At 59.6% G+C, this 16091-nt stretch overlaps 1 protein-coding gene across 8 annotated transcripts in view; it reads right to left on the bottom strand.

The window, feature by feature from the left end:
* The window catches only part of AMZ1 (archaelysin family metallopeptidase 1), a 34786-nt gene extending 18826 nt beyond the window's left edge, over positions 1 to 15960 (bottom strand). For 4 of the 8 annotated variants that reach the window (XM_060285007.2, XM_030846590.3, XM_060285008.2 and 1 more), the window contains exon 1: positions 5005 to 5300. The gene's annotated coding sequence lies outside the window, so the exon portion shown is untranslated. The other 4 variants (XM_060285004.1, XM_060285003.1, XM_060285005.1 and 1 more) reach the window with 4 other exon arrangements.
* Positions 15961 to 16091: the final 131 nt, after the last annotated feature.

The raw sequence follows: 16091 nt of genomic DNA, 5'->3' as shown, positions 1-16091 counted from the left end.
TTAAACAGTCTATTAAAAAATGCCATTTTTAATGGCTGGACAAAAACGCCACAGTGAACATCTTCGCGTATGGCTCTGTGTTTCCATTTCCTCAGGAGAGATTCCCAGAAGATACTGTGTGTGGATGTTTAAAGAATCTCGATTTGAAGGGATTTCCCTGGTGTCCAGTGGCTAAGACTCTGCACTGCCAATGCAGGGGGCGCAGGTTCGATCCCTGGTTGGGGAACTGAGATCCCACAGGCTACACAGCACAGCCAAAAGATTAAAAAAAAAAAAAAAAATCTCGGTGTGTATAGCCAAATTGTGATTTGTATAAATTGTGCTTTTGTGCAAAAGCGATTTGTATTTGCTTTCCAGAAAGGCCACACCAAGTGGCAACCCCACAGCGCCCCGGATTTCTAAGTAGTCAGCAGCCAATAAAACCCAAGAGCACTGAATACCCCGCTGATTCCAGGCGGGGCTCTAACACCCAGGGAGGCGGGACAGTTATTCTCATTTTCAAGAGGGTGAAACTGAGGCAGAGAGTAAGGTTAAAACTAGCTTAATCAGAGCCACGCAGCACATGAGAATCAGAGGTGGGCTTGGAACACACCGATTGTCAAGGAGCCCCGTGTCCATCCACCTTCTCAGGACCCCTGCCCAGACCCCCGTCCCTGCCGCCAGACACTAGGGCGAAACTGACAGGCTGCAGTGGGACGAACAACCTGCTCCCGGGCTGTCGGGAAGAACGCCAGCCTCTTGAGAAGCACATCACAGGCCGAGCACGGAAGGGCCGCGGCGGCGAGTTCTCCAGGAGCCCAGACCACGTGCCCGGAGGCCCCAGTGAGGACTGTGTGACCAGAAGGACATGATCAACATTTCCAAGGGGGGCGGGTGGGCAGGGTCCCGGCGCAGGAGCCCCTGTGGCTCCCTTCCTTCCCGGCCCCGACAGTCCCCGGGTCCCTGGCCTCGCGGAGCTGGAATGCTAGAGGTTTAGGCGGACCATGAAAGGCAAGAAGAATACACACTGTCTAACGTGTTAGGTGATTAATGGCACCTGAAGAGGAGAAGGCCGATCAGGGCATGGGGTCAGGAGGGCCAGGGCTGCACTGCCTTCTTCCAGAGGGTGACCAGAGCGGCTTCACTGAGAAGCTGGGCAGACTGGCAGGAGGGAGCCGGGCAGGGGGGCTGCCGAGTGGAGGGGCATGTGCAAGGGCCCCGCTGCACACACACAGCGCACACAGGCGGGTGCAGGGGCAGCGGGGAGGCCGGCGTGGTTCTGGGGGGGGAGGGGGGAGAGGGAGGGAGGGAGGCAGGGCCACGTCGTACAGCCTCCAAGCCGTGTGTTCCCCGAGCTCTGGCCTTCCCCACCCCCGGGGCGAGGAGAAGGGGCTGACATGAGCAGCGTGAGGCTGCAAGCCGGGCTCTAGGAGCTCCCCCCCCACCCCCGGTGGCCTGGATGTGAAGGCAGACCCTCCAGGAAGCTTCAGGCGTGCGTCGTGGGCCACAGGGACCCGGGCGCTCCGGCAACCCTGAGGAGGGAGCGCCCTGAAGGCCAGCCGGGGCTCTGACCTGCACTTGGCCCTGTGCCCTTCAATCCCCCGGGCCTCAGCCCGCTTCCACCTGTCTCCCCTGCCCTGAGCGAGGCTGGACCCAGCAGAGAGGAGGTGCTAGCTACAGTCCAAGGTCCACCCTGAGCCCCGGGAGCGGCCTTGAGCGCCAACACCGACACCGTGGGCATCTCACCAACTTATTTTTGTTTCGAAATGCAGCCCACGGGACCCCGGTACCTGCTCTGGGCTCTCCCTCCCCAGACCCTCCGCTCACCAGCACCCTCCCACAGCGAGCTGGAGGCTTCTCGTACCGCTACAGCATTCCCTGCTGTCACAGCCAGCTCAGAATTATTCTTTCTGTAATTGGGAGTGGCCTGTAAATTGCTCCTCTGGGGCCGCGGGGGCCTTCCAGACGCCCAGGAGGTCTGTGTCACAGCTTTGCTAAGGAGGTGAGAGTGAGACAGACACCGACGTCCGAGGACATCCCTCCTCACAGGTCCACCATCTTGACCCAGCACCTCCTCTGAACCCACAACTTCCTGAAACACAGCTGTTAGCATCCGCATGTCTTATAGGCAAGGCCATGGAGGCTCAGAGAGGCGAGGCCACTTGCCCAGGGTTGCACAGCTCACCAGGATTCAGACACAGTACTCCTGACTCCCGACAGAGAAGTAAGGCAGACTATAAAAGGCAATAAAAATAAATATTGTCTAGTGTCACTCTGGGCCTCATGTGCAGGACCTTCTCCCACCCCCGAAGAGTCTTTCCTGCCAGCACCCACTGTCCCTTACCACCCACCGACCCCACTCAGGGCCTTCACTGCCAGCAAACACCTCAAAGCCAGGCAAAGCCTTGGGAAACGAAAAATGCCTACTTTTTACCAAAAGTTCCAGGGCCCTGGCACGTCCATCCCAGGAGTGACTTGGGCCCAAACTGTAAACCTCAGATGGCCCAGAGCCGGCCAGGTGCCTCTGGTCCTGTGCGCCACAGGGACCCGAGGCACAAGCGGTGTTTCCAAGGAGGCCGCAAGCATGTCCACCTTAGGGCCCGTCTGCACCGTTATGAGCCGTGTGGGATCCTAAGAGCTTTGGTTCATGCGGTTACATCGATCATATGCCACGTCTGAACTTAAAAACGAGAGCTGTGTGCAACACAAGGACACAAAGCACCGCCTCCACCAGCAGCGCCCACCTGACGCCACGGCTCGGTACTGCTGTGAGCGCTGCTGTGACCTGAGTGAGGGTCCCCGGAACACACCTGGAGAACCACCGTTTCACTCTGACGTCTCCCCCCGGGACAGCTGATTGCAGGCCCGCAGGGCCGTGTTGAGCACGCATGTGTCTGCAGCATCCAGTGGGAAAGACGGGCCTGGTGTGAGGCAGGGACGCCCAGAGCACCTGCCCCGGTGCAGAGCCTCTGGCCTAACAGCCACGCAGAAGCCCAAAGAGCTCGGAGGAAGTGGCCACCTTGGCCCCGGACCGGCGCGGGCTGGCGGGTCAAGGGGAGGCTCCAGGTTGGGCCCCAGGGTGTGTGACAGGTGTGTCCTGTCCATCCGCATGGGTTCCACTCTCTCCGGGGTCCGGCCATCTGTCTGCCCAGATAGCATTTCCTCTCAAGACGCCCGGGCGGCCACACTCTCTTCCTGGGTCACTCAGGGAAACCCTGACCCTTCGGTCCTGCCAGGTCATTTCTGCACAAGACCACCCCTCGTGCAGAAGCAGAAGCTGGACGTGGGCAGAGACCGAGGCTGAGCCCCAGGCCAGGGGGTGCCGAGCGAGGGAGCCGCAGCCAGAGCAGGGCCTTCCCGGCCCTCTCCGCGACCCGCCAGCCCGCTAATCTTGGCAACAATGAACGCTCTCCTCTGCCCATAACGTGGGGCAGCAGCTGCGGAGCACTGGACGCTGGCCTCGCGCCTGAGCCCTGCAGGCATCATCTCATTCAAGCCACACAACCCTGTGCCGCTGCAGGTGCTATTAACAGCGCCCATGTCTCAGGTGGGGAAACCGAGGCCAGGTCCAATCTCAGAGCCATGCCTCACACTGGAGCCAGAACTCTTAAAGTGCCAGTGGGCACAGAGAAGGTCTCACCGTCAGTACACGGTGGGATGTCTCTGCCCTGCCCCTGTTAACACTGGGACCGCGGCCAAATTTTTCAGCCCGCCCCCCCTCTCCCTGAGGCGACCACGTCCCCCTCACCTGTCCACTGTCCTGCCCAGAGGCCAGGGAAGGGCATGTTCTGGTACAGGCCGCTTCCACTCCCATGGGAGGGCCTGCTGCAGGAAGGGCAGGCGGCCGCAGACCCCTCAGCCCGGGCACCTGCTTCCCAATCCGACTGGACAGATGCCTCAGACTTTGGCAAGAAAGCACGCTCTGGTTCTTGTTATTCTGAATACGCTTCACAAAACATCCCGGCAGCTGCCTCGAGCTATTCACTACTGTCTGCCTTCTGAACAGCCCCACGCAGGAGGGATGTAAAGGGTTTGTGGCTTCACACTTCTCGGAGGTTTCCATCTGCTCAGAGGGGAACCGAGGGCGGCGATCACGGGGAGAGGGTCTCCGCGTCAGACCCCTGCTTCCTGTTGCAGGGCCCTCACCTCCCTGCCCTGGCTGCACCCTGACAGTTTCCTTTCCCACGACAGGCAGCGGAGGACCCAGCCTTCCCCTCTGACCCTGGCAGCATTCTCAAGTTTGGCACCGCTGTGGAAGCCCACACCCTGCTTTTCCGAGCTGGAGGTGTTCCTGGGAAACAGGAAGACAGCACTGGGCCGGCTTCTCCTCCAATACCTAGGTGGTCATGTGGCCCCCTTCCCCGCATCCCCAGGCTCTCTGGGGGCGTTCCATGCCCACCTGGACCGGCCAGGAAGTGCACTCTTCCCGTGCCTGGCCCTGGGCTCTCCCACAGCCTGTTTGCTCCCATCGCCAGGACGCAAAACAGCCCGCAGGTCGCCCTCCCGTGGGGAGCAGAAGGCCAGGAGGGGTCCCCGAGCCCCTTCCCTCGCCCGGCTCCCCTCTGCGGGCCCAGGCCGGGAAGTCTCGACTCTGGCGCGGAGCACAGAGCGCGGCACTGCACCAAACACTCCTCGGCACACCGGTCCCCGACACCCCACCTCCCGCTCCAGCGCGCCCTCCGTGTCCGCGCGCACCCCGCGCCCGAGCGCGCCTGCCGCCGCCAGGGCGTCCTCGGGGCTTGCGCGGCTGGACTCGGCGCTGCGGCGCGGCCAAGGCGTCCCGACCCGGGCCCTGCGCCCCGCTCGGTTCGGGGCACCGGCGTCGTCCCACCCAGCCCGCCAGTCTCCTCTCGGTCCCCGCCCTGGGTCCCCGCGCCCCTCGGCCTCCCCGCCGCACCCCTACCTCGCAGCCCCGGTCCTCCTCGCCGCGCGCCCGGGTCCTCCCCCGCACCCTCCGTCCTGCGGGCCGCGCACTCCGGTTCCTCCCCACCGTGCGCCCCCCCGTCCTCCCCGCTGCGCCCCTACCTCGCAGTTTGCGCCCTCGGGAGCCGGCAGAGGCGGTGCCAGGCGGGGGGGCAGCGCGGGCACGCGGCGTGGGCCACGGAAATCGGGGAGGTCTCCGCGTGACGTCAGCACCGAGGGGCCGGGACCGAGGCGGGACCCGGCGGAAAGTGTAACGCGCCGCCTGGCCGTGGGCGCCACACCCCCTCCTGCTGCTATGGGTGCATCACGCGCGGGCCACCAGTGGGCAGAGTGCTGGCAGGAGTCCCCGGTCCTCAGACATGAGCTCTGACCTCTGCCGACTCCTTGTAAAGCGCGCTGGCGACGCCCCTGACCCTCCCAGAAACACCTGGGGTAGAGGCGGGGCCTGAGACGCTAAAGCCAAAGCAGGTGAGAGAGGGAAAGCGGCGCTGCCCAGGTGAGAGAGGGAAAGCGGCGCTGCCCAGCTAAGGCCCTCAGGTCATACAGGTAACGAGAGCTGCCCAGGAAAGGGGCTGGCATCAGGGTCACCTCAGCACTGTGCGGGCACAGCTCCAGCACATGACACACAGCCCAGCCCTGTCGTCACTGGTTCCCCGGGAACTTCCCCTTCATTTGGCGGCCTCCCTATTAAGATGTAGTAATGATCTTCTTAGAAGTGTTTATACGCCAGGCACAATATACTAAATGCTTTACACGTGCTATCTCAAGTCTGGGAGTTAACTGTCCTTTTTGTCCCCATTTCACAGATGAATCTCTGAGGAGGCAGGGGAAGTGACAGGCCCGTCCAGACGGCAGGGCCGGGGCTGAGGACCCCCAGCGCCGGTGAGGGCTCTCTGCCAGGGGAGCAGCACGGGCTCTGTGCTCGGCACACGCTTGCAGCACGAACGCCGTGGGTCCTCAGAGAGGGTCCAGGCGGCCTTTATCCCCAGAGATGAAAGGCGGGCAGCCCTTGTCCACGGAGCTCCTACCACACGCTGTCTCCGGGTCCCCGTGTCCCCTGAGAAGGGCCCTGTGCTCCTGCCACCACGCTGCAAGGCCATCAGCCTGTGGCCCGCCTGCCATGTCTCCCGCCTCGAAGTCAGGATTTCGCTGTGCAGCTCCCTGGGGGCCGGCACGGCCGCGGGGACATCCCCACGTGGCGGGGCTGCTGCTGACGGAGGTGGAGGCGTTTGGCCCTCTGAGCCGCACCGTGCTCCTCTAGAGCAGCGTCCATCAGCTGCTGAGATACAGAGGGACGTGCCTGGGCCCTAGGAGGCTCGGCGGCCTCTGTGCTTTTCATCGTTCTCCTCAGGCCGCCGAGCGAGGGCAGGGGCAGCTGCTCAGGGTTCCCTCCTTCCTCCTCTCCACAGCTCAGCGCGGGGACCCACGGTGCACGGGGCCCTGTCCTGTGTCCTCACTCCTGACAGAGCATGCGGTTCAGGCCACAGGCCCCGTGGCCTTTCCTGCACCCCCTACACGGCTCCCCTTTCATCGGCACAGAGCCCAGGACCCCAGTGCAGAGGGGGAAGGTCTAGAAGGCAGGGTTGCGGGGGCTTCCTGAGAGCTGGAAGCTGCCCGAGTCTCTGTGACCCTGAGTGCCTTTCAGGGGGTTTCTGCTGTGCACCGCCCCCAGAAAACCTTGCCCGAGGACAGTCCTGTCTGGGAGGATTTTGCAAGGACTTCCCAGCAGCCCAGGGAGGTGTAAGAAGCGCCCGGGGCCACAGGGTCAGCGGTCAAACATCTGGGCTCTGGATCAGCTACTCAAGCTGCTGGACCAGGAAAAGTCACCCCTCGTCTTTGAGCTGTTTGCTCACAAGGTGTCAGTGATCCCTGTGGTGTCTGTGGAACCGGGCGGAGCGACGGGGGGGACCATGTTGGTCCCCATCTGACTGACACTCAGCCGCTCTCAGGCCACCTGCCCTGGAAGCGTTGGTCTGGGGAGCCCCGAGAGAGCCCCAGGACGCCTCCAGGCTGCCCATCCCAGAGGGAAGTGGGCAGTGCTCCAGCCATGAGTCACCTTGTCCCCTCCCGGGCTCTGGCCTGGTCCCACAGCAGAGAAGGCCTGGCACCGCCCACCCTCCCCCCAACCCCGCCCCCCGGCCTGCTCCCCATCGAGCTTCCCTAAGCAAGGGAGACTAGACAGCCCGCTGCTCCCTCCCCAGCCCCAGGGTCATCAGGCCTTCCTGACGGTGCACTGATGGCCGGCCGTTACAGGCAGATGCACAGAGCAGAGTGAGGGTCCCACCACCCACACAAGCTGAGCCGCGTGTCGCACCCCTGCTTCCTCCCACCTGTGAGACCCAGGCAGGCGGCTGTTAATTCAACAGCTGCTATTCTGGGCCCCGACTCTCCACTGGGCTCCAGGTTAGGACCAAGGAGGCGCAGCGAACAGGTGAGGGGGCACAGGCACCCCATGTCACGCCAGGGTCCCCTGGGTGGCTGGGAAGAATCTCCCGCCTCCTGGAGAAGCTTCCCCTGCACTCTGGGAGGTGAGGAACTGCCTGCCCGGCTTCCGTGAGGTCTCTGTCCCACTAGGGTCCTGTCTTGGGGGACAGGGCAGAGGGAGAGTCAGCCAGAGGGAGGGAGGGCTCAGTCTCAGGACATGCGCCTTGAGTGAGGGCCATTTGTCCCATCTCCAGGTCACAGTGGCTGGTCAGCATACTCCTGTCCAGTCCCCACAGCCAGCGGGATGAGGACGGTGCTCCTCCGCCCGGTGCCCCAAGACGGGAGAGGACCCCCAGCACAGGGAGGAGCCCGGCCATGAGGGCCGGCATTATCGCTCCGGCCCCAACGGGGAGACTTCCTCCAGCTGCCCTTTGCCTCTTTGGAACCCTTTATGATAAGGGCTTCCTTTGAGCCGAACGCTACCCCAGCTCTGGGCTGCCAGCTTCCAGGCCTTCCCGGCAGGGCCGCCCACCCCTGCCTGCCCAGCCTCATTCAGGAGAAATGCCCCCACGGATGGCTGAGGGATGTGTCACCATCATCCCTGGCACTGCAAGGGAATTCTGTTTAAGCCTTAAGAAATGATGCCACAACAATAGATGTCCATTGTAGAAGATTTGGAAAATTCTAAAAAACTTAAAAAAAAAGAAAGATCCCATAATCCAAGCATCAGGAGGTCACCTCTCTGCCTTTTTGTCAGACATCCTTCAAATAATTTTTCTCTCAACATGTAAATACAGTATTCTGTTCTGCCGGAGGCTTTGTCACATGACACCCTTCCCGGTCAATAGCCCAGAACTGGCGTCCTCATTGTGTTGTCTGCACTGTTTTGTTTCATGGAGGATTCACCTGGCTTGTGACACTTTGGGTTTTCCCAGTTTCTCACTATTTTACATGATACATATTATAAAAAATAATATATATGTAAAATAATGTATATATATAATATAAATAGTATATCTATATCTGTATCTATATCTATATCACTGTGATAATCTTGTTTTCATAAATCTTTGTTACACAGGTTTCTGATCTTCCCCCCTTAGGATAAATTCCTGCAGATTGCGGGTCACAAGCCTACACTTTTTTTTTTTTTTTTTTTGCGGTAAGTGGGCCTCTCACTGCTGTGGCCTCTCCTGTTGCGGAGCACAGGCTCCGGACGCGCAGGCTCAGCGGCCATGGCTCACGGGCCCAGCCGCTCCGCGGCATGTGGGATCTTCCCGGACCAGGGCACGAACCCGCGTCCCCTGCATCGGCAGGCGGACTCTCAACCACCGCGACACCAGGGAAGCCCAGGCCTACACTTTTAACACGTGTAGCTACCAGGATTTTCCGATTTATTACTGTGGGGGACCGAGAACTCGGAACCTGAGAAGTGCTTGGTGTTCTGTCCCGAAACTGGTTATTACACAGAAGGCGTGGGATACCCACCTCCCCACCTGCCCCATCCCTGGTGTGGCCAGGAAGAGACAGGAACTGGAAGAGTAATTACCTATCAAGCCTGGGCTGACATCTCCTTTCAGCTGCCCAGTTAGCACATGAAGTTGGAAATCCAGGCGAGCCCCCTGTTCACCCAGAAGGATCCCCGCCCTAAGTTGGGGGATGCCTATTGCCAGGGCCCCCAGAAAGGAGAGGCGGCCTACGGACCCAGCCCAGGGCCAGATGAGGCTTCAGGCAGCCAGTGGCCAGGCAGTCCATCCCCTGCACACGGGACACGTGCATCTCAGACCCCAGACCTCTCTAGTGAAGCCACCTCACTACAGCCAGCTCTAGAAATGGGCAGTGATACGGGGTCTCCTGTCCCTTCAGCCCAATGAGAAGGTGCCACACCCCATTGCACCTCAGTCTCCCCGCAGTTGAACAGAGGCCCCCAAAAGATGTGCCCACCCAGGCCCCCAGAATGGGATCTTATTTGGAATAATGGTCTTTGCAGATGTAATTACGGTAAGAACCTCAAGATGAGATCATCCTGGCCTGTGGTGGGCCCTAAATCCAATGGCGGACAACAGTGAGGTACCACCTCTCACAGGTCAGAACAGCCATCATCAGAAAGTCTACAAATAATAAATGCTGGAGAGGGTGTGGGGAAAGGGGAAACCTCCTACACTGTGGGTGGGAATGCAAATTGGTGCAGCCAATATGGAGAATAGCGTGGAGGTTCCTCAGAAAACTAAAAATAGAACTACCATATGATCCTGCAATCCCACTCCCAGGCATATATTCAGACAAAACTGTAATTCGAAAAGATACGTGCACCTCTATGTTCATAAAGCACTATTCACGATAGTCGAGATGTGGAAACAACCTAAGTGTCCATCGACAGATGAATGGATGAAGAAGATATGTGTATATACACACACAATGGAATATTACTCAGCCATTAAAAAGAACGAAATAATGCCATTTGCAGCAACATGGATGGACCTAGAGATTATCATACTAGGCGAAGTAAGTCAGAAAGAGAAAGACAAATACCATATGATATCACTTATATGTGGAATCTAAAATAAGACACAAATGAACCTATCTACAAAACAGACTCACAAATACAGAGAACAGACTTGTGGTTGCCATGGGGGAGGGAGGTGGGGGAGGGAAGGATTGGGAGTTTGGGATTAGCAGATGCAAACTAGTACATATAGGATGAGTAAACAACAAGGTCCTACTGTACAGCTCAGGGAACTATATTCAATGTCCTGTAATAAACCATAATGGAAACGAATATGAAAAAGAATATATATATGTATAACTGACTAGGCTATACAGCAGAAATTAACACAGCGTTGTAAATCAAGTACAATTCAATAAAATGTGTTTTAAAAGATAAAAGTTTAAAATATAAATAAATAAATAAATCCAGTCGGGGGGGGCATCCTAAGAGACAGAAGAGGAGAGACACAGAGGGAGGAAAGCCAGGTGACACCAGAGGCAGACGTGGAGGATGTGGCCACAAGCCAAGAGACCCCAGAGCCACCCGAAGCTGAAAGAGGCAGGAAGGATCCTCCCTGGAACCTCTGGAAGGAGGGTGGCCCTGCCAACACCTTGATTTTGGACTTCCAGCCACTAGAAATTTATTTAAGAAAATTAATTTCTGTTGTTTTAAGCTCCTCCCCTCCCCTGCCGCTCCGTTTACAGTCATTTGTTACGGCAGCCTCAGGAATCTAATGCAAGTTGGAAAATAAGAAAATGCTTCATATGGTTGTTATACGGGTCAGGAAAACATCCAGAATGTTGTCAGCACTCGGTAGGTCCTCAGAACACGGCAGCCACTCATCCAGCCAACACTTAGACACCGCCGTGTGCCAGGTGCTGTGCTCGGGGGACACGGCGCTTCCCTTCTGTCCACGGGCGGCAGACAAGGGGGAGAACAGACATCGCGTGCGGACAGAGGAGGAAGGAGGGGCTGAGGGGCTCGTGCCATGTGAGATGGGCAAGATAAGCTGAGCTGCGGTCTCCGGGCAGAGGTAGGGGTCCTGCCGGCCAGAAGGGACAGCATGGGCAGAGGCCTGGACGTCAGGGTGGGCAGGGCCTGTGGGGAGTGGAGTCATCGGTGGTCAGGTGTCAGGAGTGCAGGGCTCCATGCAGCAGGGCTATCTGGGGGAGGTGAGAGCCGGGGAGGGGGCGGGTCAGGGAACCGGAACAAGGCCAAGGGGGCCCAGATGGCCCAAGCAGGGGTTTCCCCACCTTTCACTAGGGCACCTGGGAGCAGTGGGGGGGAGGGGTCAGGCAGGTGACGTTCAGGTGGGAGGTGATGGGGGCTGAGCCAGGGCCCAGGTGGGGGGTCATGGGGAGGACCTCGGACCTGGGGGGCTTGGGGTCTGCTTGGATGGGCAGGGATGCGAGTCGAGGCCTCCCCCAGGTCATGGCCTCCTGGGGAACCACCCAGCAGCCAATCTTAAATTGACTATTTCTTGTTATACAGCAGAAACTAACACAACATTGTAAAGCAATTATACTCCAATAACGATGTTAAATAAATAAAAATATTTTCTCTGTAATAAAGAAGGAAAAGAAAGAAAGAAAAGAAAAGAAAGGAAAGGAAGGAAAGGAAGGAAGGGAGGAAGGAAGGAAGAAAGAGATCGGTTCCTGAGTGCCAGCCCACACTGGGCGCCCTGGGACCTCACCCGCAGAGCTCAGGGCCGGCTGGGGCTCCCCTCAGGCCTGGGGGACAGAAGCCCCTGGCGTTAGAGGCCGGATGAGTGGGCTTGGCCCGCACCCCAGCAGGAGAACGGCCCTCTTGCGGGCGCGGGATCGAGGTGAGGCGGGGCCCCAGCCTGGCCCAGCCCCTCCTGGCGGCAGCACCGGTCGTCCCCACCGCCCGGGTTCCACAGGCTCAGCAAATGTTGGAGCGGGAATGGGGGTCCTCGGCATCCAGGGACGGACCCCCCTCTTTGCATCTGCGTCTGTCTCCACCTCCTGGGCATCTTGCTCCCTCCCTCTGCCTCGTTCTCTTCCCCACTGTGGTTTGTGCGGTCAGCGGACCAGAGAGGACCCCCACGTGCCGCTTCTTGAACGGAAACAGAGAAGCGGGCCGGGGCCTCTGAGACATCTCCCGGAGCACACACGCTCTCCTCGGGATGTGCCCCACGCCTAGCGACACCCGTCCCGGCAGGTCAGCCTGCACTCTGGGCACCTGAAGACGTTCCCCTCGTACCTGCGTGCCGCCCATTTGGGCTGTGGGCAGCCACAGTCCCTGCATGTGGTCCCCAACAACAACAACAGCAGCTCCATCCTCTGGTGCCCAGAGCAGGGCAGTCGCAGGCGGTTCCAGGACTGAGCCTGCATCCTGCTCAGCCGTGACAGCGGTGACTCCAGACAGACTGGCTGCCTCCCCTCCTGCCCCCCATTCCCTCGACCGTAGGACGTGGCCATCCCACCCCCACCTGGGTGGTCATAGGGGCTGACGGGATCAGCCAGGACGAGGGCATCGTGGGGAGGAATGCCATCAGCGTTCTGGAAGATTCCTGACCTCAAGGCACCCTGCCTGGCACAAGTGGCCCAGCTCGTGTGTGGTGGACACAGGGGTCTCGAAGGCTCAGGCTGTGGTGATCTGGCCAGGGGACCCACCTGAGGCCACAGCACTGGGATTTGGGATGTTCTCACTCCCAGAGATGACCTGCCCCTGCTTGCCCCACTAGAGAGACCCGGGGAGGCCCAGCATCTAGTGGGAGCAGACCCCTAGGTGGTGGGCTGTCCTGGGCAGGCCTGTGAGGAGACAGGGCCCTGGCCACACCAAACCCTGCCTGAGGGGGTCCCAGCTTTGCAGCCGGTTTGAGTCCTCAGAACCCATGATCCAGAAGCTTCTGCAAGCAGGCACAGGAGTGGGGGGAGGGTGGTCAGGGAAGGCGATGCGGGAAGGGTCCCAGGTGGAGGCAGAGTCGGCCTGAAGAGGCCAGGCTGCATCTGGTCAGCCGCTGGAATCTCTCTCGACTGCCCACAGCCCCAGGCCAGGCACCTGGCCTCACCTGGATGACGGCTCAGGCCTCCCGTGGCCCCTTCCAAGCCACACATCCAGAGCCAGGTGAAGCCACGTGGGCACAGAAGCCTTTCAAGGACTCCCCTTGCTCTTAGGTTGAAGCCCAACCTTCCCACGGAGCCCGTGAGGGCCCTGGCCACCCACCCATCACACCACATCCTTACCAGCTGTCAGCCGCCCCGGCTCTGTCTGAGCCCCTCACCACCCTTTCTCCCTCTGGGGCTCCTCTACCTAGAAGGTACCTCGGCACCCTGCAACCCCAGCTGGGATTCCCAAATTAGGGTAAGCCCCAACCTCATGGGGGTGCCATAGGGCTCCGGCTCCCCCCACCCCCGGCTGCCCTCCCCATCTGCTCCAGCCCCTCTCCTCTCCTGCCCCATCTCACCTCCAGGTCTCTGCCAGCCAGCCAGGCCCCCACCTGAAGCACCCGTCCCCCTCCCCTTCACAGGGAGGACTCCCTCTGCACACTTAGGTTTCAGGTCCCACGGTTGCTTCTTCCCAGAAGCCCTCCAGTCACACGCTTCCATCGACACGATTACCTGGCCAGTGTCTGTCTTCGGCCCGCAGCTGCACGCTGGGGGTTGTGGGTGTTCCTGGTAGCACCTAGTGCAACGCCCAGCCCATAGTGAGCGCTCAGCCCAGGTGGCTGTGCTGCCACGCGTCACAGCACAGCACGCACGTCCCTGCGCACAGCCAGCATCCCTGCCTGCACGGCACTCCGAGCGCACCCACACGGACACACCTGCCCCCGGCACACACGTGCACACGCGTGCGTGCTCCCACTCCCTCCCAGCACGCGCTGCCCCGAGCACTCACCCCCCCACAGTCACACGCACAGCCAGGCGGCCTTGCTCACGCCGTCCCCCCACCCTCACTCCAACAGGCACGGAGCTGCTGTTTGCCGCCTCTGCCTGCGGCATGTTTGCCAAGCAGTTTCCATGGCGACACATCTTGGCTCTGACAGGAGCAGTGGAGTGCAGGGAAGACGGCCTCCGTGGAAGGGACGAGACTCGAGGTCTCTGCGTCCTCGGGCTCCCAGGCAGGCAAGGGCGGGTGTTCCCATAAGTGGAGACACCACCCCCGCCCCACCCTGAACTAGGCCTGCATCTGAGAAGAGGCTCCAGGACTTCTTCTGGGCTACCTGCTCCAGGACGTAAGTCGCTCAGCCATTCAACAAACCTTGTACGCTGGCTACAAAGCTGCCTGAGGAGTAGGCCTGGCTCACAAGAGCTCATGGTCATGTCCTGAGGCTGGACTGTTGTCCCACTGCCCAGCTGAGAGCCCATCCCAGACAGGTCACTGGCTCCCTGAGCACCAAGGCCTAGCCGCCCACCTTCTGCCCACGTGGGGCAAGGACGCTGGGCTCCCCCTCTGTAGATCAATTGCAAAAGCAACCCTGATTCTGCAACCCTCCCTGAACCATCATTCCCTTTGCTGCAACTCCTGTGAAGTAGGGGAGCCTCTTCCCCACCCTTGAATCTGAGCTTGCCCTGTAATTTGCTTTGGTTAATAAAAGGTGACAGAGTGACGCTATGCCAGTTCTGAACTTAGGCCTCAAGGATGGCGTGCTTCCGCCTGCTCTCTCATGGGCTAGTCTGCTGGAAGGTGAGAGAACATATGGGTCATCCTAGCTGAGCCCACTCTAGACCAGCTACCCCCCAGCGAACCCACCACAGATGCAAGAGAGCAAGCCCAGAGCAACAGTCCTGCCAGGTTAGCCCGCAGACCCTTCAGAAACAATAAAATGTTGTTTTGTTACTGACCTGAGATTGTTTGTTACACAGCAATAGCTAACAGATACACCCTCCTCCAAGGGCCCTGGCCAGCAGCCACCCAACCTCATGCAATCAGCACATGCTGAGTGCCCTACAAGCTCCCCCAACATGCTGAGGGCTGGGTTGGAGCACGTGAGCTGTACACAGATCTGCTGTGTGCCAGCCTTGTGCTGGAACCTAGGGAGGGAAATGACCACCTCTGCCTTCTAGGAGTCTGCAGGACTGAGACGGCAGCTTTATGGGGCCCCCCTTACAGGTGGGAGAGGCTAGGTGACCTGCCCAAGGCCTGTCACAGGCAGGAGCAGGTGAGCATGGCCACAGAACCTGGCTGGGTCAGAGCTTTCTGCTTTTCTCCTCTTGGACACCTGTTTGGAAACACTTTACTTCCTGGGTAACTGCACCTATTAGGTCATTATTGGAGTGATTTTTCAGTCCCTATTCACTAAGGACTGTTGATCAGTGTTACTGCCCACTGGGGCATCTGAGGGGCAGGGCCCCCTCCCTCCCTGAGCTGAGAGCCAGGGCCCCTCTTACAGGGGCCTGTATATGAGTCATCCAATTTCCCCCACTCTCTTGTCAGCACTTCAGTGTTCCTAAACTGATGGTTTTAAGTACTTTACCCAGCACTTCTCATTGTTTTCAGTGAGACGGCTGGCCCAGATAATCTAGCCTGCTTCCACTGGGAAAACATATCTGCATGGCAACAGTGCTGGCATACAGCTGCTGCACCTTGGTCAGGCACACCAACCAAAGCTCATTCTGTGACCTCACGGGGTAAAGGGACAGAAGTCAGGGCCAGTCCTGTCCAAGTGGGGAGTATCACAGAACACCCAGCAGACCTTCAACTGAAAACCTGGAGGAGGAGAGCAAGATGGCACAGGAGGGGGACAAGGAGCTCACCTCCCAGCATGAACACGTCAGAAACACAGCTACATGAGGAGCAATTCCCACTGAAAGCAAACTGGAGACTGGCAGAGACTCCTGTGCAACCAAGGCTGTGAGAAAGATGCGAACGGACTCGGGAAGGAAGGGAAGAAAAGCGATCACGTCAGGGCTCGTGCCCCTGGGAGGGGACACAGAGGAGGAGGGGGATTGCATGGGCTTGGAGCTCCTCCCTGGGGAGTGAGTGGTTCAGACCACATATTGGGGCACCCCAGCCTTGAGGATCCACACCGAGAGAATGAGTCACCATGGCTGGTTTGAACACCAGTGGGACTAACGGCAGGGCTGTAAGAAGCCCAGACTCCACTCGTGAGGCGTGGGCGCCGGCTTGCTTACTCCTGGAATAAGGCGGAGGAAGCAGATGAAGCCTGCCCGGGGCTCTGGCTGCTTGCCCGGGATCGCCCCAGCCCCGCCCCAGCCCCCGCCCTAGCACAAGCTGCAGCCCCTGCCCCAGCACACGGCCCAGCCCCCGTCCCAGCCGCCCCCACCCCGCCCCAGCCCCCGCCCCCCACCCG

Source organism: Globicephala melas, chromosome 15 (assembly GCF_963455315.2).
Source record: "Globicephala melas chromosome 15, mGloMel1.2, whole genome shotgun sequence".
NCBI classification, from domain to species: Eukaryota; Metazoa; Chordata; class Mammalia; order Artiodactyla; family Delphinidae; genus Globicephala; species Globicephala melas.
This window is presented reverse-complemented; position numbering and strand designations above follow the sequence as displayed.